We start from the raw sequence: 23,765 nt of genomic DNA, 5'->3' as shown, positions 1-23,765 counted from the left end.
TTTGCCGTGAGCTTTCTGAAGGGGACACAAAGCAGTGTTACTGACGAGGCCAAGAGCCGCTGTGTCAAGCATGGGGCATCACGCTGATGTCAAGCCCATCACCCGGGCGTCCCTTGGAGCCCCCCGGCTCTCCTTCAAAGACGCTGTCTGGGGTCTTTTGTGTGCCAGTCATACCCGTTCGGAGCTGGCCAGGCAAAGGTTTCAGCAGTGGGGAGGAAGATGCTGAGCAATGGAGTCATTTTGATCTGGCGAAATTGGAAGAGACATTTAATGCAATAGTTAACAGCAAACCACTGCTGAGGGGGTGGTGGGTGGATGGGTCGGAATGCTTGTTCTCTGTTTATGGAGCTTATGCAATTCCATCAATATTGATGCCTGATGCCTTTGATTCTGACACTAATCATTGCTATGAATTAAATTTGCAGCCATATAATTAGGATTGCTATTAATAGGGCCCTGAGCTAAGCTCTACGATGCAGCATGTCTTTTTCTTGATAGAAAATGGCATCCTTGGAACTCTGCTAATGGGGCGCACCTGGGATTTGCCAAGAATGACGTGAAAATTACACATTCTATATTTGTATTGGGCCTTTACGAAAATGCCAGCGAGCAAAGGTGAGGCCGGAGGGAAGGTTGTCCCCTGCCCTGTGCTGTGGGCAGCAGTTAGGTGTCTCTCTCGCACTTCCAAGTCTTTAGGAAAGGATATTCCAGAGCCAACTCGGTTGCTCATGGTCCAGCCGCAGAGAGCGGAGAGTCAGGAAGGTCTTCCTTACGTTTAACCTAGCTCTAGTTAGCTTAGGCTAAGGGACTAGGTACTCTGGTGATTTCGTTCTCAGACTTTGAGGGGGATATGAACCATCTGAGGGCAGAGGAGTGTCTTGGTATGCCCCAAGCTTGGCTGGAAGGGGCTGAGCCAAACCCCTATTGATAGCCCCAGTTGGCCTCATTTCTAGGGCGATGAGTAAGCATGACCTCCCCGCTCATAACTGATTCCAAGGGCTCCCATCCAGAGAGCACCAGTGAACCTCACACCTCAAGGAGCCCACTGCTAACCTGGTGGAAAGGACGAGCTGTCCAGGGTGATGAGATGCCTTCCCGGCTAAACCTACAGCAGCTTCATTGACTGAGGAGCCCCGTCTTTTATTATCATGAGGTCCCCAGGTCAGCGCTGGAGACCCGATGCCCCCATTCAGCCTCTGAGTAATCACATGTCATGGTGCACACAAAGGTCCTCTAATCCTTTTCCAACAACAACACGTGTGGTGACATGCCGTGGTCCCTGGGAATAGCAGTGTGCACCAGATGCATTAGTCCCTGCCCCTTTGACCTTCAGCCTGAAAATAATTTTTCCTCCATATCATTTATTGATTTTTTTTTTCCTTTCATGTTTTTAAGTCATTGTGAGAAGATAGTGGTTTGAGTTCAAGTCCTAACCTTCCCATTTATTAAATTTGTGATCTTAGCTAAGTTACGTAACCCCTTGGAAACTTGGAGTTGCGAGTTCACATCTTTAAAGCAGGGATAGTAATATCTACTTCGTAAGGATCATAACGATTTTAAAGAAGTGTCTGAATTGCTTATCACGGGGCTTCTGTGCCTAATGAGAGTCCCCGCTTCCCTTCCCCTTTCTCACGTACATACTCGGATGCACAGGCTGACAGGCAGTAGCTCTTGGTACCCACGGCATTCGGGAGAATGCCACTCCATTTCCCACCTATTCTCAGGGACAGCACATGGGAAAGTGATTCTTCCAAATGAATGGTGAGCTGCAGCATCAATTCCAAATGCCTTTGATCTTTTGCTCACTACACACGAGAAGGCTGAACAGGGGTTGCTCACCCCGCCACAGTCACCCAAGTTTCTGCTGTTTCTCTTTATTCTCAAGTAACCCAGGGCCCTAGGTGGACTGAACACATCCTTGGGTATTCAGGGGGCCTGAGCTCCAGCACGGCTCCTCGGTGCTGAGCGCATAGAGGCATAGAGAACAGGGGGAGAGCACCTTAGCATCACCTGGAATGGAAGCTGTTTTCCATACAGGAATCTGCCTCAGTTCTGCCTCCGGCCCGCACCTCCACGGTCCACTTAGGCATTCTGTGTGTGGGCATATGGCAGGGCAAATGTGTGGATGGACAGCAGGGGCCAGTGACCGACACTCACCAGAGAACATGTGGATAGAAAAGCCTGGAAAACAGTGTGCTTCATTCAGTCCTCGAGTACCCAAATTTGTCACAAATTAGCAAACAACTATTTTACCCTTTGTGCTTGAAGTTGAAAGGGGTAGAGATTCGTGTTGGGGTAGTGTTGGGGAGTCACTGTTCTTTTGGTTCCCACCAAGCAGAGAGCATAAATCAGTCCCTCTAATTCTTTAAATTAGCTTGTTGTTGGGCAAGCACCTAGTTACTCATGTATGCATTCAAGCATAGCCGGCACAGTTAACACTCATCCCATTATGGTCTCTTGTCACTTGCAAGATCTTGAATGATGCAAGCAAAACGCCCATGGGCTCACCCAGTGAGGTGATGCTCCCACAAATGCTGCTGAACCTCCAGTCTTTCCAAGAGTCTCACTGCCTTGGAATCCATAAAACACGGAGTAGCTTCAGTCCCAGACAGATTGCTGGTCTCCCCAGAGGAATAGCCACAGTCAGAGAAACAGAGGAAAAAATATGCCCAACCTCCCCCCACCATCAAATCAAAGAAATAAAAAATCTGTCTCCTTGGTGCCTCCCCAATATTTATGTCTGAGCTCAGCAGACACCCCTGGGCTGCAGCCAGTCTGTGTATTAGCATTAGTCCATTACGCTTTTTATGATGCATGTTACCTACCCTCCCCCACCACCACCACCCCCCCATTGCAACATTTTATGACTGTCCTTTTCATTTCTGGAAAGAGCTTCACAGAATGGCAGATGCCTGCATTTCCCCACTCTTTGGGGAGCTATTTGTAGGCAGCCTGTCCCAGGCCATAAACAATGGCAGATAAACCGCAGCCACTGGCAGTAAATGCATCCCAGGCCAAGGAGACACGCAGAGCAGGGGCTGGGGGAAGCTTGGTGGGGTCTCTACACGCCCAGTGGCCAGTGGGTCTGGGGTAGCTGCCACCCACAGAAGAAGCAAGGGACTGGTGCAGAAGTGGGTGCCAAGGTCCCAGATTTCTGCAAAAGCCAGAGGGAACTCCTACCACGCTCCCTCACTCCCATGGAAGCCCCTTGTCCCTGAACTGTGATCAGAACCGGTAAACTTTCCAATAAGAAGAGGATGGTTCCCTTTGGCATCATTTTCTGCTGCCAGTTCGTGTTACTACACAGATGACTCAGTGCGACTCCTCTCCCATTGATGCTGCTAGATCTTGGAGCAACTGCCTGCAAGTGTCTCTGCCTTCCGCCACCCCGTGTCCCTGGGACACCCACTCCAACCCCTCCCGTCTCCCCTCTCCAATCCTCTTACCCTCCCTTACGCCCAAGACCCAGTCTTACCAATCAATCACCGCCAACTTCTGCCTCATTAAAACTTCAGCCAGGACTCTGGTGGTCCTGGAGGTGATATTTATTTACTTCAGCTTGAAGCGGCACCCACACGCAAGTCGCTTGTGACGCCGCAGGAGCCAACACCTGGAGCCAGCTTTGCTCCGTTAAAAGGCACCCCTGGGAGAAGAAAACCAAATTCTGAATGAATAATTGGTCTGGTGGAGCTTTCAGATTCTTTCTGCACGCACAAACAGCCACCGCAAGCAAAGAACGGAGCAGAGATAGAAGGAGGTGGTTGGTGGGGAAGGACTGCTAGCAAAGCCCTGCATAATGAGTGCGTGGAAGAGTTTTCTTCCTCCTCAACCCCGTCGTCACGGCAGGACGTGGGCAGAGGGTGGAGGTGATGCTCTTTTTCTCCTCCTCCTTTGGTTCCAGACCCCACATCAGATGGAAGCAAGCAGAGGAAAGCGGTGTGCATTTAAAATGTCTGTACACATCAGGCTGCTGGAGATAGTAGCTATTATACCGCGTGTATGTTTTTTTTTTTTTTGCAGTAAGCTGCTAAATTATTTATTGGGCACTGGGCTTTAATCTCATAAACCTGCCTGCAGGCCCCAGGCACCGGCAGGCTGAGCGCCGCATAAAACGCAGACATCGGCCCGGCTGTGCGGAGCACTCTGGTGACTGGGTAGTGAGTCTTCATTTTCACTCAGTCCTCCCCTCCCCCCGCCCCCGGATCAGCTCATTAACAGCAGGCAGACCCAATGAAAAACCTCATTTTTCCCTGACTCTGAACTTGGAAATTGATTTGCATCTTAGGTAGTAGACGAGAACCCCCACCTGAGCACAATGGGCCACGGGCATGGTGGTAAGGGGCTGTCCCAGAGGCTGAGGGATGGGAGCCCTTAAAGAGAGCAGATGAGCCCAGGACCCCTGGATGTTTTGGGGATCGTCCGGAGCTAAATCCCTGAGCTGTGAGCACTTCTGGTTACCCCAACTTACCGGGAGATGACCCTAGATGAACCCTTGCCCCTTGGGCATCAATCTGCCCCCTTTAAGTGCAAGTGGTCTCTGCTCTCCTCCCTGGTTCCAGGCCAGAAGGCAGCTCTCCTGGTGTAAATCTCCCGGTCATTCTCTGAATGCCAAGATACTAAGAACCCCCTTGAACCCACTTATTGGTTTGAGGTACAGAGAGCTTCCATGTATATAGCGCCCACTTTGAGCTCATCTAGTAATCCTAACAGCCCCACAGGCTGTGATCTTACAGATGAGGAAGCTGGCCCAGCGGAATCAAGTAGTTTGCCCAGCATCAGTAAGCGATAGCACTGTGATCAGACTCTGACTGCCGATCCTTTATCCATTCTAGATAGGGGAGCTCACAGGCCTTAAGCTAGTGTGGAAACTGAGGCAGCAGCCATCTCTGATACTGAAGCTGTCCAGGTCTGGCTGTGTGGGAGCCATATTAACCGCCTTGCCCTTGTCCCAAGAATGTGAGTACAAGAAGGCTGTGCCTTCCAGATCCTGGGCCTCTCCTCTCCTTGAGCAAATGAAGCAATGCCAAGACTGGTCTGGGTTTCATCATTCACTGTGTTGCAGCCGCCAGCATCTTATAACTCTCCCTCGCAAAGTCAGAGGGGCAGGGACGCCCGGTAGGAGGATGTGGCAGGAGCTAAATGCACGGGACTTTTCACCTACGTTCTGGGATTCAGGGGAGTTGACGATCTGCCCCCCAAAATGTTCTGCAAACATCTGTGTGTCTATAATGTGTGTATAGAGGGCCCATTGCTTTCACCAGATTCTCAGGACTGTCTATGACCCTACAATGCTGACTCTAAGTTTTTAATAGATACATTTTTAATTGGAGGGTGAGTGCTTTACAATGTTGTGTTAGTTTGTGCTGCACGACAGTGTGAATTGGCGATAGGTGTACATACATCCCCTTCTCCGCAGCCTGCCTCCCAACCCCCAGGCCCACCCTCTAGGTCGTCACAGAGCTCCGAGCCAGGCTCCCTGCGTTATATGGCAGCTTCCCACTACCTATTTTATATGTCAGTGCCACTGTCTCAGTTTTTCCTCGTGGTCTTTAGGCAGTGTGCCTTTGAACTCTAGGGCGATGACTCCAGTCCCCCAATTCCATCCTCCTTCAATCGAAGCATCTTGCTCTCATCTATTTAATATGTGTCAGGGTTACCAGTATGATTCCTGTGTTGTTTAAAAAGTCAGTTCAAATGACAGATGATGAAATCTTGGCCCCACATGACCATCGCGTGGTGTGTATCTCTTGTAACAGGCATGCCTGTACCATACTCACCACCTACCATGCACACATGCACATGTCAGACACATATGTATGCACACATGAACACATGTACAAGTGCATATTCTCACACGCACACACACACAACAAGAACAGCTCCCATTCCCAACCTGGTGTAAGTGGCAACAGCAGAAGGTGAGACGGGAGGAACCCAGATGAAGGCCGCGAGGTGAGTGAGAGCCGAGGCACGGAGACGAGACCGGGCCTGTGGGAAGACCACAGGGGCAGGAGACAGAACTGGTCCCTGGCTTGGTTGTAAAGCCACATCAGACAGCATAGGCTAGGACAGGAGGACAAATGGGCAGCTCCAAGTGAGCGTCCGGAGAACTAGCCCAGGCCAGAGGCAGGCGTCCTGATGGTTGGTTTCATGGTTCGAAGCCGGCCTGAGGCCAGGGCCAGGGGTGCACGTGGGGAGGGTGTGAATTATTCCTAGAGCCTTGATGCGTCTCCATGGCCTTCTCACCTTGGGACTTTGTGTGCTGTTCTCTCATACCTTCCTTCCCCTTGCCCACCTAACGCCGTCTCATGGTCAAGATGCTTTGACATCACCTCCTCCAGGAAGCACCCCCCCGCCTGCGTTGTGCGCTCCATAGAGCCCCGTCACACGGCCATCAGAGCAGAGAGCACAGTGGTTAAGAAGAGTCCAAATGCGAGAGGCAAGATGTCCTGGTTCCATGCCTGACTCTGCCCCTTAGTGCCTGGGGACACAGTAGGAATCACTCCACCTCTCTATTCCTGTTGCTTCATCTGCAAACTAGAAATAATGAAAGTTTCTACCGCACAGGCTTGTTGAGAGCTACATCTAAGTGAGCCAATACACATAGATCCGTGTCCAAAGTGGGACCAGGGCTCAGTAAATGTTACCTGTGGTCATTATATGTTTTGTCATTGTCCTGTTTCTTTTCCCTGCTCTTCAGTACACTCAGCAGTTTTGGGATTGTGGTTGGCATTTGTCATCTCGGCGTCTGTAGGACCACATAATACAGCAGTCTTTCAGTACATGGAGTCAGGGAAAGTGAGGGGTGGGAGGAAGAACTCCTAGAACATAAGTCATCTCTCTGCCCCTGTTGTAAGGCATCTTCTCGGTGGGAGTCAGAAAGGGCCTGCGGGCGTGTCCTCCTCCACGTAAGGGGGCACTGAGGAGTTCCTAGCAATGTCTCTGGCTGGCCCAGAGCAAGAGATGGGATTCTTTAAGGAGTGCACGTGAATCAAGCCATCACATCTCATACATGGGAATTCAAGCCGTCAGTTGCTGCAGGCAGATTCCTTTGGGACTACCCTTTCCCAGAAGGGAAAATTCCTTCAGCCTCATTGCACTCACAGCCTCACTCACCTGTCACTTCTCCATCTGCAAACCCCACGAGGCACCAGTATGTTAGTTGCTCAGTCAGGTCCAACTCATTGCGACCTCACAGACCGTAGCCCACACCAGGTTCCCCCGTCCAGGGAATTCTCCAGGCGGGAATATCAGAGTGGGCAACCATTTCCTTCCCCAAGGGATCTTCCTGACCTGGGGATCAAACCTGGGTCTCCTGCGTGACAGGCAGGTTCTTTACCTTCTGAGCCACCAGAGAAGCCCGCTAGATACCAGGTCTGCACCAAAAGACAGCCGGCAGCAGAGATACCAAGATGCCCTGCCCAGCACCCTCTGTGATTCCATCAACCTTCTGGAGTCCAGAACTTAGTAGCCTGTATACTGCCTGCCACCAAAGGTTTGAAGGTGCAGAACTGTATCCGTGATTACTTCACATGTCCATTCATACATTTGCTCCTTCAAAAAAACGTGAATATCGCTATCAGTGCCTACTGTGTGCTTCCAAATGTATTACTTGCTGCTGATATCATCATTAATTACTTTAAGCTGGTATCCCTCAACTGAGGCAATTCTCTGGACATTTGGCAAGGTCTGGAGACATTTGGTTGTTTTGTCTGGGGCACAAGGGGCTACTGGCATCTACTGGGTGGAGGCCAGGGATACTGCTGAACGTTCTGGGATGCACAGAACAGCCCCCACAGCGAAGAATGATCCTGCCCCAAATGCTGTAGGGCTCCAGCTGAGAAACGGGGCAAAGAAACGTATATTTATTGGTCATCAACTCTGTGCCAGCCAACTGTGCTAAGCACTTGGCTTTATTTAATCCTCCCATCGGCTCTGCCGCACAGGGACCAGGGCTATGTATCTTTCCAGATGAGAAAACCAAGTCGCAGGGAGGCGGAAGTATTTCCCCATTCATTCATGTTGCGTGTATTTATTGGACAACTCAGTCAGGTGGTGGATTTGGAGAGGAAAACCAGGTCTGCGGGCCCCACAGTCTGTGCTCGTCCGTTAAACCACGCTAGCTCTCTGCTCCAGAGCAGGCGAAAGAAAATAGGAAATAAGCAAGTCCGGGAGAAGCACAATTTTAGGGAGGAAAGCGGAGCTGATAAATGCCACTGGGTATGATGACAAAGATACTGCTTTTCCTTCCCTGCCCCCTCCTGCCCTTCTCCCCCACACGGACACGCAGGCTCCCAGACACACACATGAGCAATGCAACCACGTCCTTGAGGCCCCAGTTTGCCTTCAGGTTTCTATTGGTGTGGGTGGTGATTTTCGCTTGAGATTTGCACCCTCACTCCCCTCCCTTCAAAACGTGTCTCATCTTATAAACACAACCAACCCTTCGGCTGGGAGGAGGGCGGAAATATTTCTCCTCCTGTTCCTGAAGTGTCTTGATAAAGATCTGCTCTCTGCCAGCCTCCAGCTTCTCCTTGTGCTGATTTAGTGTGTGCTGGAGGAGGTGTGGTATTTTATCTGTAGCTCCTGCCTGGTGGGCTGTCTGGACAGGGCCCGCATGTGTCATGGGAAGAATGTGGACTTTGGAATCAGACTATCTTGGTGCAAATCTTGGCCCACCTACTTGGTAGATGGTATTGGGAAAATTAGCCTTATTGAGCTCTGATTTCGTCATCTGTGAAATGAGAATGATGAGATATACCTTGAAGGGTGCTTTTCATAATTAAATGAGGTCAGGCATGTTCAGCTTTTAGCGTGGTGCCTGGTGAAGAGTGAGTCCTCGGGAAATGCAAGCCAGTATCCCCATCTCGCACTTCAGCCCCAGGACGGCTCTTCCCAGGGGCTCACAGAGAGGGAGGTGTAGTCTGCGCCCTCCTGGTGGGCCTCCCTACCTGCTCTGGGCCTTCTCTGGGGCCCGTGTGCGTGGGTCAGCCTAGGCCCCCAAATCAGCCACCAGACCGCCATCCTGCCCTGCCTTTGCGGTTAGCTGGGTGACTTAGACCAAAGCCGCCACCTCACCGGCACAACACATGAGTCACCCATATTTCCCGTTTAGCCCTCAACCCAGCAGAGGCCCGAAGAATGCCACGGAAGAGTGAGCAGTGGCACAGCGGACCCTTTTTAAAGTCGTATCCTGACATCATTTCAGATGCTGGGGCTAGGAGCCATCTTCACGATGCCTCGGACTAATGACTGTCCTCACCACTGACCTTTGTCCTTCTCCTCCAGCTTCTCACCACAGCGGCTTTCCTAGAATGAGTGGAGACAGAAGGGAAACCCATTCACCGAGCACCTACTGAGCACTTAGGCCTTTTGCCCCCTGGACGTAGCCCAACCTCCCCTCCTGGGTGCACTACACCCAGCCCGCCCGGAGCAGGAGGGCATGAGCTCTGCTCTAAGGACCCTCAGAAGATGAGCTCCCTTTCCTCTCTGCTGTCTTATCTTGGGTGACCTCCTGAACTGCAGGGTCAGGAAGATCCAGCATTAGTCATTACAGCATGCAGGGTCCTTTCTCACTCCCCGTCTCGTTCAGTTCCGGCAGTGGCTTGAGAGGTGGACCTTATCTCTGTTTGGAAGGTGGGGTAAACAGCTCCCAGTAGATGATTCAGTCCCTGAGTTCTGGAGACTTGACAGAAGTTCCCTTTTCCTGGTTCAAAGATCACAGTCCCCACGATGCCTCAGCTCCCTCCCTGGATTCTTTCTTATATCCTACTTAAGCAACCATTTAAAAAATGTTCTCGGAACCCTGTAGGCGATGGGCCACAGGAGATTTAAAGGACAATGCAACAAGGGTCCTTTCCTCGGGTACCTGCAGTCTATTTGAAGGCATGGGCTACTTTTGCCTGCATCTCGCTTCCTCTGAAGACAGGATGCTATGGGCCCTCTCACAGAGGTTCTGGCAGTGCAGCTGGGGCAGGGGTGGGTTCGGAACAGGGGAATAGGAGCCCAGACGTCAAGGAGCCTGAGCTCCAGCTGTTGCTCTGTAGCCATTGACCTTGGGGAAGTTGTCCTGTTCCCCTATATCTAAAGTGGTGACCTTGATAATTCTGGTTCCTAGTTTTAAGGACTAAGGGGAAGATTGAGTGAAATAATATGTGTGAAAGCATTTGGAAAGCAAATGTTAGGGTCAGTACTCTCATTCTTTCCCCCGCCCCACCCCGCCACATCTTATTAGGTGCCTCAGATACTCTGAGACATTTCTATTGGTAGGTCACCATTGCAGCCTGACCATATGTCTCGTAACCCGGGCAATTACAGTTCCGTGCTTTAACTGCTGCCCCAAGCCTTGCCCTCCTCCCCCTCAACTGCACATGTTTACATGTGTGATGGTAGGTTAAATAACACCCCTCCCCATTAAAATAATAAAATGAAGAAGGCCCTGGAAAGAGAAGCAGACATGTGCAGGTTAGACTCCAGGAATATGTGACCTGGTGATGCCCTGCAGGTGGAGAGCAAAACGCCAGAAATTTCCACCAGGTCTTGGTCACCATCCCAGCAGGAAGGGGACCAACAGTTTGGGAAGGGCCAGGTGCCCTGAGGACATCTAGCTTCCCACAACTCTTGGTGTCATGGTCTCTCCAAGGAAGATTTTTGACCCAGGAAGTTTTCAGAGTTGCCTTCATGAGATCGCTTGTAGGGGACTAAGCTTGGGCAGAGAGCAGAAAAGCATTTCAGATCTCAAGTGCTCACAAGGAATGCCCTCCTTGTGAAGGCTACTGCCCGTCTCCTTCTAAAGCCAGCCCTGCCTGCTGTCTCTGGCTCCCTGCAGAGCTGAGATCAGCTAGGTAACCGAAGCATCTCCCTCTCCAAGGTCTGTGACACACCCCTGCCAGGACATGAGCCATTACCTTTTCCAGATGTGGGATCATTGCAGGGCTTGTCACCCCTGGGGGCTTCTGGGATGGCTCTCCCAGGTACTCCAGGTCCTTCCACTTGATCCTCAGGGGAGTCAGTAACCATTAAGGAGCAAGTGGGGGATGCGGAGCAGAGGAGCTAAAGTATTTGCCTAGAGACATAGTGAGCTGCTCGTAATTCCAGCTCAGAATTTTTAAGTCCGCAAAACACTGAAATATGTCTCTCGTCCCTCCCCCTTACTTCCTACAGGAAGACTTTTGTACAAAATAACATTGCAATTCCCAGAGCAGCACTCCATTGCTTGGCTCCCTCGCCACAGATGTGGGGCCACCTACTCCTCCCCCCGCCATCCCATTTTCCCCATCACCGCCTCCTGCCTCCAAGCCTACCTTCCTGAAAGACATTCTTGACACTGTCATTAAACAGCTGCCAGCAACACCTGCTGGCATTCTCTGGTGCAGGGATAACAACCCAACTTCAGAAAGAAAGAATACCGAACAAGCAAGGCTGGAGGAGTTGGAGTCATAAGTTTGGAGCTTTTTTTTTTTTTTTTTGCCAAATTACCTTTTCTGCATTTCTCTGTTGATTCGCCTATTCTTGGGTATTTTCTGTTTTCCACTTATGAATCCACTCCTCCAACCCCTCCTTGGAAAATCAAGAAAAGGAAACCTGTTTCGGGATGAAATGTGGTGTCAACATGTGGCTAGGCTCTTAATACCTCACGTGAAGGTCCCCGGGGCTGCCTCCAGTCTCCAAAGCCTTTAGCAGTGGAGGGAGAAGAAGAGAGAGGAGCCAGCTGTTCCCTCCTCCCGGCTCCGCCTGTGTCCAGCAATGCTGATGCAGGGTGATGGAGAGACGGTTCTTAGAGTCTGTGCCTAATGACAGCGCCCTCGAAAGTCATTACCTGGGCGGCTTTTCCCGCTCCGGCGTGCTTCCGCCCTGGATTCCTCCTGTTTATCCCAGAAGCCATCAGAGGGAGACCCACCGCATCTTGGCTTACTTCCCCAGAGGTTGTTAAGCCTGCTGCCCTGGTGGCATCGTCCTGCACAGAGGTCTAACCACTCGGAAGCCACCCACACCCCGCCCTTCACGACACCATCCCTGCGTGCTGAGGGACTCTGCTGCCTGCCTCATTTCTTCCTGGGCCAGCCGGAGCTCACATACAAAGCCTATGCTTTATTTTAAAATGATAGGTCAAAAGCAGTGGATTCTTTTTTTTTTTTTCCTTGGCTTTCAGACAGAGGCCAATGAGGAAGAAAGTGGCAGCTTCAGGAAACGGAGTTGTGTCTTGTGGTTGCCAGGGGTATGCGGCCTGTGAGGGCTGGAGGGGCTGAGTTACTGGAAGCAGGGTTCAAGGGAGCCTTGCAAAGGTCAACCCAAAGCTGTATTTGTGGGAACGAGCAAACTTGATGATTCTGCTGCTTTTCTATTGTGTCATGGAAAGGGCTCCAAGGGAATTCTTGCCAAGTCTTTAGAAAAAGGAAAAAAAAATATATATATATATATATAGCTAAAGATGGGTGTATTTATAGAGAGCTATATGGATCTATTTATGCCAGTCATGCCAATTATCTCTGCAGGGAGGAGGAGGTGCCTCTGGAAAGAGGAGAGCACAAGGATCTCCCTGCAGCTCTCCCAGGCTCTAGGAGAAGGAAACACAAGCATCATGGGAGACACTGGGGGTCCTTGGGCTTAATCCCCAGGGGCCCACCTCCTAGATCAAGAGAGGCTCCCTGATGGAGGCCAAGACTCTGAGCCCGGAGTTCTCCTTTGAACTCTTCTGGCAAGTCCCTGCCGCCTAGAGGACCCCTTGGAAGGAGATCTTTCTGGGCTCTGCGAGCTAATCTTCAGAGCAGAGTGTGAGAGGCAAGGGGACCATATGGGAAAGCGCAGGGGTGCCAAGGGGAGGGGGTGACGACTGAGGACTGATGACCCGGAGAAGGGGAGGAATGCTCCGCATTCATTTGCTTCCTACCTGTGAGACCAAAGCTTAATTGGACTTTTGGTTTTGGAGGGGCCCAGACCCTGATTTTAGAGGCATTGGGAAGTTTGCCTGCTTTGCTGGAACCATCTGCTGGCCCCCTGGGAGCCTGGAGGAACAACCGAGACTTACTGAGAAGCTGGGCTCAAGATTCTTTCGAGAATCTCCCCAGAAATATATGATGTGTGTGTGGTATACATGCATGTGTGAGTGTGTGTATGCATGTGTTTGTGCAGGTACGTACGTTTATATATGTGTGTGTGGTGCGTCTGTGTGTTGCTGTGTGTGTGCATGTGCGATTGGTATGTAGTGCGTGTGTATGTGTGCGTGTGAGCATACATGCATATGTGTGTGTGTGTGTGATCGGTGTGTGGTGTGTGTATGTGTGTGTGTGTGAGCATGCATGCCTGTGTGTGTGTGTGTGTGTGATCGGTGTGTGGTGTGTGTATGTGTGTGCATGTGAGCATGCATGCCTGTGTGTGTGTGTGTGTGTGTGTGATCGGTGTGTGGTGTGTGTATGTGTGTGCCTGTGAGCATGCATGCCTCTGTGTGTGTGTGTGTGTGTGATCGGTGTGTGGTGTGTGTATGTGTGTGCATGTGACATGCATGCCTCTGTGTTGTGTGTGTGTGTGTGATCGGTGTGTGTATGTGTGTGTGTGTGAGCATGCATGCCTGTGTGTGTGTGTGTGTGTGATCGGTGTGTGGTGTGTGTATGTGTGTGCCTGTGAGCATGCATGCCTGTGTGTGTGTGTGTGTGATCGGTGTGTGTATGTGTGTGCGTGTGAGCATGCATGCCTGTGTGTGTGTGTGTGTGATGTCCTGTGTGGTGTGTGTATGTGTGTGTGTGTGAGCATGCATGCCTGTGTGTGTGTGTGTGTGTGTGTGTGATCGGTGTGTGTATGTGTGTGCGTGTGAGCATGCATGCCTGTGTGTGTGTGTGTGTGTGTGTGATCGGTGTGTGGTGTGTGTATGTGTGTGTGTGTGAGCATGCATGCCTCTGTGTGTGTGTGTGTGTGATCGGTGTGTGGTGTGTGTATGTGTGTGTGTGCGAGCATGCATGCCTGTGTGTGTGTGTGTGTGTGTGATCGGTATGTGGTGTGTGTATGTGTGTGTGTGTGAGCATGCATGCCTCTGTGTGTGTGTGCTCCTCCCGACCTCCCTCCATCCAGGGCCCTCCCCGGGTGGGTGAGGCAGCCAGGGCCCTGAGTGCTTTGGGTGGGAGGGTGAGCTGGGCCAGCCCGGTGTCTGACTCTGCGCCTCCCATCCCATTTCCATCACGCCAACAGCTTTCAGAATTGACTGAAGCATCACCACTTGCCTCCCCCCCAGCCTGTGTGCCCCGCTCCCCACCCCTGCCTATACCCGCCCATTCGAGGCCCGGGGTGTGATGAGTAAGTTGGGCTAATGACACTACACCCACCTCCTGTAGGATTGCCCTTGGTGTATACCTCCCTCGACAGGCTTCTGAAGCCGCGGGTGGGGATGGGAGGCAGGATCTTATTGCCAAACCCGTTTGGCTGGAGCTGTCACCTGTATTCCTCCCCCACTACAGACACCCCACGCCGCTCCTCCCCCAGCAAACTGAATAGCTTAGTGCCAGCAAAGAGATGCAGGGTCTAACGAAGACGTCCAGGGTGGCAGCAAAGAACACGACAGTTGTGACATTCTTACGCCTCCCTTTCCTCCTACCCATCTCACCCCACCCCACACCCGTCCTTAAGGCCAGTCATTCCTCATCCCTAAGGCGTAGGCCAGCCAGCGTGTGAACATCTGGAGAAATCAGGAATGAAATTCAGGCTCATGTCAGAACTTTCTAGAATATCATTGTTGCAAAGAACTTTCCGTGATAAGGGAAATGTTTATGACTCTTTCAGACAGTACCGTAGCCACTAGCCACAAGTGCCTGCTGAGAGACTGAGACACATTAGCGCCCCTGAAAAACTGGATTTGCTGATTTTCCTGAACTTTAATTAATTGCGATATAAGTAGCTCCACGTGGCTAGTGTACTGGATGGTGCAGTTTGGGAATATGCAGTACAAAGAACCCCAAGGTCTAGGACACCTTTCAAGCCTAAAAGAGAATCCTCCGTCTCTCAGTCCCAATTTAAAAGGGGAGGGGGAAACTTTGTCGGATGCCACAGCGGAGTTTATTTTCCATCAGCCCCCAGAGTGCGCCTCCAGCGTGCGATCTGCTGCTTTCTGTGATCTGTTCCCCAGGCGACAGACCCTGAGGGCGGGATCAAACAGGAGGGGCCCAGCCCTCCCCACCCTGGGCGCCGGAACCACCCGGGCCCTCCCTGCACCTGGCCCGGGGCCCCCTCCACGGCGTGGGACCCTCGGAGGCGGCGGGGCTGGGGGCACGGTGCAGAGCAGGGCCGCAGCTGCAGACCTCGGCTCGCCCTCCGCCTCTGCCCCTTCGTTTCTTTCCGGTCAGCAGTGTCAGGAGGCCCTGCAGCCCTCTTTCCCCATCTCCTCTGCTCCCCATCCCCTGCTGCGGGGGCTTAAGAGGGAAAGAAGGGAGTCAGGGAGGCCCAGCGGGGGTGAAATGAAATGTTAGCGACGTTCAAGGCAGTGACTTCCTGGCCCTCACTGCCCTCCCTCCTGATCCAGGATGAACCTCGTCTGGTCTCTGAGCCGTCTGTTTGAGCCGTCAGACCCCCGAGCCCGCACACACGCTCTCCCCCGCTCCCACGCACACGAGAACACGTGTGGCCAGTCCATCTGTGACCTTTATTCTCCAGGCCTCACTCCCAGAAGGGGAGGAAGCCCCAGAAGAGCTTGCACTCCCTACCCCAGATTGGATGAATTCCACCTTCCTCCCAGCCCTCAACCTTCCCAGTTCCTCCGGGGACACAACAGGAAGAGGGGAAAGGCCCTCTTTCTGGGCCAGAGGTTGGCAGTCCCAGCTGGATCCCGCAGGAGGAGAAAGCCCCGGCAGGAGGGAAGTCTTCCCCCTTTGGATCCCAGAAGGGCATCCTCTGCTGGCTCCTGCAGCCAGAGAGCTGACTGCCCTGTGAAGCTGCGTTCATTCATCACCCAGCAGAGGATGGAGCCTCCTTGAACAGAGGCTAGCTGTCCCTCCCAGGGTAGGCGGCCACCCGGGAGTCCAGGACGCAGACCCTGCCCAAGTCATCTCAGCTGGGAGGCAGCTCTGCAAGCCCCTTTCCTTTGCCCCACCTGCAGTAACAGTCAAAAAGTCTTTGTTTTGCTGCCAACCGGCAGAATGATGGCAGACAGTCCTCGGTTTCCTTCTCTGCAAAATAAGGAGATGGCATTGGAAGGCCCTTCGTAAGCTGACCTTCCATGACTGTCATTCCAAAAAAAAACAAACTCCATGTCTGCGGGCCAAGCAAGGGGCTTTTAATCGCTGTGGAAGGGCAGCAGCATTCTCTTGCGGTTCTTTTGGCGGCTCTGATTTCTCAAGGAAGAGAGAGGAGCCAGCTCTTGGTTTGAGTTGGAGTCACTCACTGCCTCGCCAGTTCTGCGCTCTGGAACTGGGCTGAGCTGGATTGAACAGGCCATGTCGGGGGACAGAGGACAGATATTAGTCAATTCGCGGTTGTTTATACAGCAGTGAGAGCGGGGAGGAGCCGGAGTGAGGTAATAGAACTTCCTAAATCCGTACGCTCTCCGGGGAATGGAGCATTTCAGCATTTCCTTTCCTAGCTGAGTTTCCAAATAAGAAAGTTGGAGGGGTACATTTGCATCTTGAAAGTTGTTTTTCAGGACATGGATTTAAAAATACACATTCTCCTCCTACCTACTGGTACACCACCACCTCCTCGGATGGCCAGACCCTGTCTCTTCCCGCCAGGTCCGTGGGGGCTGGTCTACAGATGGGGGAAGGAGGTGATTCTGGGATAAGGGGGGGTCTGGCAGAAACCAGGGGTGAAACTCCCCTCCCAGCCCCTCACTGACTTCTGACCTCTGCACCTTTCTTGCTAGCGATCCCTAAATTACTGAGCTGTCTAAGCCTCCCTTGGGAGGAGGGAGGCCAACAGGGCTGATGGGAGGTAGAGCAGAGAAAGTATGAGGGGAAGGTCAGGGGTCGTTTCACAGTATGTTTTGGCAAAAGAGGCCCGTGGAGCAAGCAGTGGGATCGGACTTTCATCCTTCCAGAACTTCCCTCCCAAGGCAAACAAAGGCTGTCACTGGAGCGGTGATTTGGAGCATGTGCTCTGGGGAACGGGGGCTCAGCCTTCAGGGCCAGCGACCTGCGGGAAGGATTAGATAACGGTCACGGCCTCCCCGGCACCCCGCCTGCCCCCAGGCTCCTCAGCCCGGGAAGGTGACAGAAGTGCCTGGGAAGGCCACAGCCGGGACCACAGAGGCTCAGCCAAGCGGGCGGCTGGTGGGGACCCGCAGGGTCCAGCCAGGACTCAGCTTCCGCAGCGCTCTGATAGCTTCCAGCATCGCCCCGCGGCTCCGGAGAACTGCCCTGCGCGTCTGTCTCCTGTGCGGGCAAGATCAAGTCTGAAAGGAAGGAAGAGGTGGCAGTGAGCTCGGGCCCGGTTAGTTAGCTCGTGTTCCTCGTCCAGTCGTGCCCAGCTCTTTGCGATCCCGTGGCTCTTCTGTCCATGGGATTCTCCAGGCAAGAATACTGGAGTGGGTGGCCGTTCCCTTCTCCAGGGGGTCTTCCCAGCCCAGGGATCTCTACTGGGTCTCTCACATTGCAGGCAGATTCTTCACCATCTGAGCCATGAGGGAAGCCTGGAGGTCAGTGCTGGGATGGCTTGGAAGGCTGGGAGTTTGGGAGTCCAGAAGAACCAGCCCCCACCCGGGAACCTGGGAAGTGGGGAGACACCAAAAACTTGACCTGACCATGACAATAGCCAATAGGACTCTTCCCCCCCAGCTTAGATGTCTTCCCCTCCAGCTCCCCTTGGCTGCTTCAGCATTCAGGGTGGTAGCAGCAAATCCTCCTGAAAGGCAGGAACTCCCCAGCATGAGCTGGTCTTAACGGCAACCAAGTCTCCGAAGATCGGGCCGTGGCATCGCATGGCCTCTGTCTTCATTGCTTCATCCACTGCTTGCTCGCTGCCTGACTTTGGGCAAGGCCCTTGGCCACTGTGCCTCGGGGGTCCTCCTCTGTGACTCGGGGGTCCTCCTCTGTGACTCGAGGGTCCTCCTCTGTGCCTCGGGGGTCCTCCTCTGTGAAACAGGGATATCGCTCATGCCCCCTGGTGTACATGTGGCCACGCCGTGAAAGCGGATGCAGAGAGTACAGGGCCGGATCCGTGTTGGCTCTTCCGGTTCTGTCTTGCCTCCCAGCTCTCTTCTTTGCAGGGGACTCCAGAACACGTACATGGTGACCATTCACCCCCTCAGGTAGCCATGACCACCACCATGCCAAGGAGTGGACTGAGCAATCAGCCCCTAACTCTGCCCCCTCATCCTGCCTGTAGCCTTCTGGGCAAGGAGGTGCCCACTTAGACCTTCTGGACCAAGCCCCCTCTCCCCCTGTCCCTGAAGCAGAGGCGTTTCCTCCGCTGACAGTCTGAAGACAGGTCATTTTTCTTCTCTTCCCATATAATGGCCTTTACTCCCCTACCCACCACCCCCTTTCCAAGCCTTAATGACTTTAACATACACACAGTTCTGGGAAAAAAAAAAATACAAGCCCCCTGTGAGCCGCCCAGACCCCTTGTAGTGGAGGAGAAATAACCCAAGCCCATGTCCACAAGTCACCGCCGGCGATGACAGGGGTCTGCGCGCCGATTTCCTCCCGTGTTTGAAGCCCGAGCAGGGGGGCGGGGCGGCCGGGAGGAGACAGAGGGCCTGGGCGTTCAGTGCTTCCCTTTGATCCTCCTAGAAACGCTGTAGCATTTAGGGAAATATTTCACCCTGAGAAATCTGAAGAGTAAGAAAGATAGGCTGGGCAGGTGTCGGGGACGATGATGGAGGGAGATTGCTACCAGATGACCTTTTCTCTCCTTGAGAGTCTGAATCTCTGCTGTCTTGTTTCTCTGGGCTCGGGAGGGAGGAGACAGTCTCTGAGGGGAGACACTAGCTCAAAGTATTTATGGGTCCGCTGAAGCCCACTACCCTGACCAACAGACATGGCTTCTAGCTCCAGCTTCTCTGGTTTGCCTGAGAGAGAGACACGGAGGCCCCCAGAGCCCAGGGCCCTCATCATCCACTGCAGGCAGCATCCGGGGTGACCCTGTCCCCCTGCCATCCTCAGGGCCTCCAGAGCTGGCACCTTGTCTGTGAATGAACACCCAGGGGACGGTCTGCTGGGGGGGTGGAAGACAGGCACCTCCTGCCTCTTGGCTGTGTCCCCAGCCCTGCATCTGCCCACATGGGGCCCGGACCAGGAGCAGCCCGGCAGGAGGGAGGATCCAGCAAAAGGGAGAGATGACACGGGGCTGGGAGCCCTGCTGCACCCCCAGGTGTGGAAATGGAGCTGGCCGGAATCCAGGCTTTCCTCTAAATCAGAAGCAAAGGCACCCACACGGCAACCTTACCCCTTGACCGAATATGGGAATGTGCCTGCCTGACCTCACGTCATTGGTGTTATTATCATCATTATTGGTAATATCACCAACATCATCCTGTAATTGACTAGTTTCAATGGCAGGGAGGCCCAGGCCTCCTCTGGGCTTTTATTTTCCGAGAAAATGAGTTGTGGCAGCCTCCCCACCCCTCTGCTTGTCCTTACCACCCACAGGGCCTCTTCCCGGCCCCGTCACCCGAGACTCCCTGGCCCCGGTCCAGCGCCTGTATCCTTGTGTGGGGACACCGCGTGGCAGGGTTAGGTTCCCTGGGCAAACGAGGGGGCCTCTTTGCTGGGAGGTGGCGTATGTCTCCCTCCTTCCAGACAAGAACAAGATTCAATCCAGGCCCCACGCCTGTGGTTCTCAGGCTTGAACGTGCCTCAGGGTCACCTGGAGAGCTGGCTGGACTGCAGATTGCTAGGCCCCATCCACAGAGTTTCAGGTTTCATGGAGGGGGGGCATGGGGCCCGAGAACATGTCTTTCCCAGATGCTGATTTTTTGCCAAGTCCCCAGATGATGCTGACGCTCTTGTAGGGACCACACTTTGCAAAACCACGGCCCTAAATCATCCTCAATTGAGGATGAAAGAGTTGAGTCGCTTGCACTCTTTTCTCTTCCCATCCTCCTGGAGACAGGTGCTTACACTGTGCCTCGTTCAATTGCCTCAAAATCGGGTTCCCAGCCAGGGGGCTGAGGGTCAGGTGCTGCAGGAGGTGGGGAGCACTGCTAGCCCCCCCACCTCAGGACCCCTTGGAGAGAAGGCAGAGGCAGGCGACACACCCTCCCCACCCCCTGAAGACGGATGCGTTCAGTTGGCATTGCGGCCAGCCTTCCTCCGGGGGAGGCTGAGGCCAGCCTGACTCACCGTGCAAACCTTTTGTTGGGAGCGCTGGGCCTCGGCCAAGCCCTCCTCCCTGTGTCTTGCCCACCTGTTCCTCTAGCTGAGCTTCGGGCTCCGCAGAGGGTGACAGGCTCTCTGTGTCCACTGTCCCCTCCCCCCGGGGTGCCCACCTGCGCCCGTGTTCTCAGAGCGAGGCTCCCACAAGCCTGCGCCGTAGCTGCCGGCGCACCCCCGCCCACTGCGGAGCGCAGGGACCCTGCAGAAGCTGCGTCCTGGGAACAGGGCTGTCTCTCTGCTCTTCCACCACGCCTCGGGAGGAAGAGGAGGGCGGGCCGGAGCGGACACTCGGGGGCCTGCTCCTGTCTGGCCGAGACCGGGCTAGGGACACTGCTCCTGGTCTCCCGTCAGTAGGAGTGTTTGCTCCCTTGATACTTGCTCTGGTCCTCTGGGGAAGGCCCCAGACTTTTTTTTTTCTTTTTTTTAATTGGAGGATAATTACAATATTGTGTTGGTTTTTTGCCATACATCAACGTGAATCAGCCACAGGCCCCAAACTTGTTTTGCAACAACAGGTTTGAAATCTCAGGGCACACACTATCCCTGGATTACAAGAAGTGGGCAGAGTCTAGCCCAGTGGTTCTGAAACTCAAACCAGCACCAGAATCCCCTGAAAGCTTGTTATAACATACGCGCCTGTGTCCCCCACCCCCGAGAGGGGCTCTGATTCAGAAGCTCCGGTCCGGTGTGGGGCCTGAGACTTCTATTTCTAACAAGTTCCAGGTGGGGCTGATGCCACTGGCGTGGGAACCACGCGTGAAGTACCACAGGTCCAGTTCTGCAGCTCACTGATGAAGCTTTTGCTGACTGTAACTCCGTGTTTCTCTTCGTCAGAACTTTATTCCACCCCCTACATTAGATTATAGTCTTTCTGAGTTCCTCTGAGGTCACTGAGGAGAAATGTGACCAGCTTGCTGATTCCAAGCTGCGTCTTCATTCATTCAAAAGATAATAATCATCATAGCAAATGCTTACATAGTGCTTCCTAAGTGCCACTGTCCTAGAGCGTTGCATATATTATCTCTTCTCATCCCCATAATGGTCCTGTGAGGTATCTGGAATCCTTATCTCCATTAGGCTAGTGAGTAACTGAGGCCAGGGACGCTCAGGTTATGAGTTGAGTTAAGGTTCACCAGAGGCAGAGCGAACCAGGCAGTGTGGTTCTGGAGTGGGTACTCCTAACCCGTCCTCAGCTCCTGAGGGCCTGTTGAAAGGTAGGCACCGTGCTGGATTCTGAATGGGTCAGGCAGGGAGACTACAAAGACGAATGCCACATTTCGCCTTGTGTTAACAGTTGGAAGGAACGCCATAGGATAGTACCAAGACAGAGATACATACCAAGTGCTGAGCACCTAAAGCAGAGGGGATGAAGGCCTTGGCCTGGGAAAGGCGTCAAAGAAGAGTGGGCATTGAGCTCAGCTTACAAATTAGGAAGGAGTTTTCGAGCTGGAGAAAAGGCTGAAAGGTCACTCCCCGGTGGTAGCCAGACAGCCTATGCAAAGGCGCCGTGTGCAGAGGTGGTGCTGTGAGAGGTTCAGCCTTGGGTCCACCGTGGGCTAACCTCCCCCTGCTCCCCCTGTCACGTTTTCCTGAACAAAATCACTTTCCCTCACACTTGCTACTGTCTGAACAACATCCTTTGTCTATTTTGCAGTTCAGAACCTTTTCTAGTTCTCTTTCCCATTCTTCTTGAGGCTTTTCCAACTGGTATCAACCTAATTCTGACCTTGTCACTCACGGTCATTGGATCTTATTCTCCATGACCCCAAGTCATGCTGTTGTGTAGCCTCAAAGACCATGCTTAGGAAGATCAAGGCTCCTGCTTGGGCAGGTAAGGGTACCCTTGGATACATACATAATTCAAGGATTACAGGGGTCATAGCCCTGCCTCCTGCTCACTCCCATGGAAATGGATGGGCCCCAGAGTTAATTGCAAGCCATTTGGATTCCCTCTGCAGTGCTTACCTCTAGTGCATTTAAAAGGCTTTGTGAGCTCTGTCTAGACTGGCTCTTATCATCTGATTGGAAATGCTGTTGGAACTAATACCAGAGGCAGCATCCTTTGACCTTCATGTTCTCACCTGTGAAATGGCAATAATTCCTTACCCATTTATTCAACAGAGTTTTATGATCTGAAATCAAACCTGGATTCGGAAGCATTTTGTAAACTGTAAAGAACCAGAGAAACGTGAGATAAAGGAAGGTGCATAAGGCTGGTTACTGCAGATAGGAGCAGAACTGAGCCATCTATCAATTTGCTTCAAGCAAAACCCCAAGATACCACGCAGTGGGAGGCAAACCCATGTCCAGCTTTTTAACCGTCCCAGTGAGTCCCTAGGTACCTTTTAACTGTCTTGTAGTGCCCTCTGTCCCGGGCTGTCAGTTTCCTTAGGCTCTTTCTTGGGAAGACTGCATTTCTTATATTGTTTCTGCAGCCTGACCTCTGCTCCCCAGGGCTTCAAGTCATAGCTCCCATCCCCCGCTGGGACTCTGGATAACCCTTCCAGCTTTCCAGCCCATTTCCCAGGAGAGCGGTGACTCCTGGGTGGCAGCCAGCTGGTCCCAGAGCTCCCAGCAGAGAACAGGCTCAAGCAGGCGGATAAAGTCCTCACCAGGCTGCCGAGAACTTTAAGGGACACAGGCAAAGTCAGGCCTTGTCCACCCTGATAGGCTCTTTAAGATATAACCTTACCTCTTGCTCATCCTTCAGGCCAGGGGGCCTCTCTCCTTTCCTACTCAGATGCTGGAGCCTTTGTATCTCCCATTCGGAGAACTCTGGGGTGGCAGCTGTAGCAGCCCTGGGGGTGTCCAGTGGTGAAGGAAGGGGGCATCTCCCCTGAGAAGGAATGGCTCCACTCCCCCGGCAATTGGCCGTATTCCGTAGTTGAGTCCACACTCACCATCGGACGCTGCTCTGGGATGAGTGGACCTGCTGGAACATCCACATTTGTTCTTGGCCTAGCACATCCCGTCCCCCCACCCCACGCTCTCCCCTTAGCCTTCTTTCCCGTCATCCCTCAGTCTAGTTTCCAAGTGGTCCAAGGTCTCCGGGTGTTCCCTTCTCCCATTGTACGCCTCCTTCCACAGATTTCTGCAGCACCAGCCAGGCTGCTCACTGCGGGAGGCCTGGTGGAGGTACTGTTGACTTCTGTTTTCTGAAGCATCTGGGAGCAGCACCCACAGAGTCACCAGCACACAAAGTTCCAGGCACAGCTGGCTCCCCGAGAGCATCAGTCTGCCAGGCCAGGCCAGGCCAGGCCAGAGAGTTCCAGCGTAGGGGACGTGTCTGGTCAAGGGGACCAAATCCCGCCTCCTTGGTGTCCCAGGACTGTTGAGGGAGACGGGGGGGCACCAGCTCATTTCCTCGAGCACATCTCTGCTGGGACCCCTACTGTAGCCCTGGCGGCGGCGTCACTTAGCAGTGACCCCGAGGGTGTGAAACAGGAGGGCAGGGCTAGGGGCTGGTGCAGAGTC

General features: G+C 53.2%; 1 protein-coding gene and 1 long non-coding RNA gene across 2 annotated transcripts in view; one reads left to right on the top strand and one right to left on the bottom strand.

Moving 5' to 3' along the window:
• PLXNA2 (plexin A2) overlaps window positions 1-23,765 on the top strand; it is a 228,887-nt gene that overhangs the window by 45,064 nt on the left and 160,058 nt on the right. The gene's annotated exons all lie outside the window — the stretch shown is intronic.
• LOC122451945 lies at window positions 1,867-11,956 on the bottom strand. The gene is made up of 3 exons (XR_006272548.1): window positions 11,819-11,956; window positions 3,476-3,643; window positions 1,867-2,181 (listed from the first exon to the last, which is right to left on the bottom strand). It is a non-coding gene; the product is annotated as an uncharacterized LOC122451945 (long non-coding RNA).

This window comes from Cervus canadensis, chromosome 13, assembly GCF_019320065.1.
Source record: "Cervus canadensis isolate Bull #8, Minnesota chromosome 13, ASM1932006v1, whole genome shotgun sequence".
In the NCBI taxonomy this organism is placed as follows: Eukaryota; Metazoa; Chordata; class Mammalia; order Artiodactyla; family Cervidae; genus Cervus; species Cervus canadensis.
The sequence above is the reverse complement of the archived record's forward strand: the minus strand, read 5'-3'. Positions and strand labels throughout refer to the sequence as shown.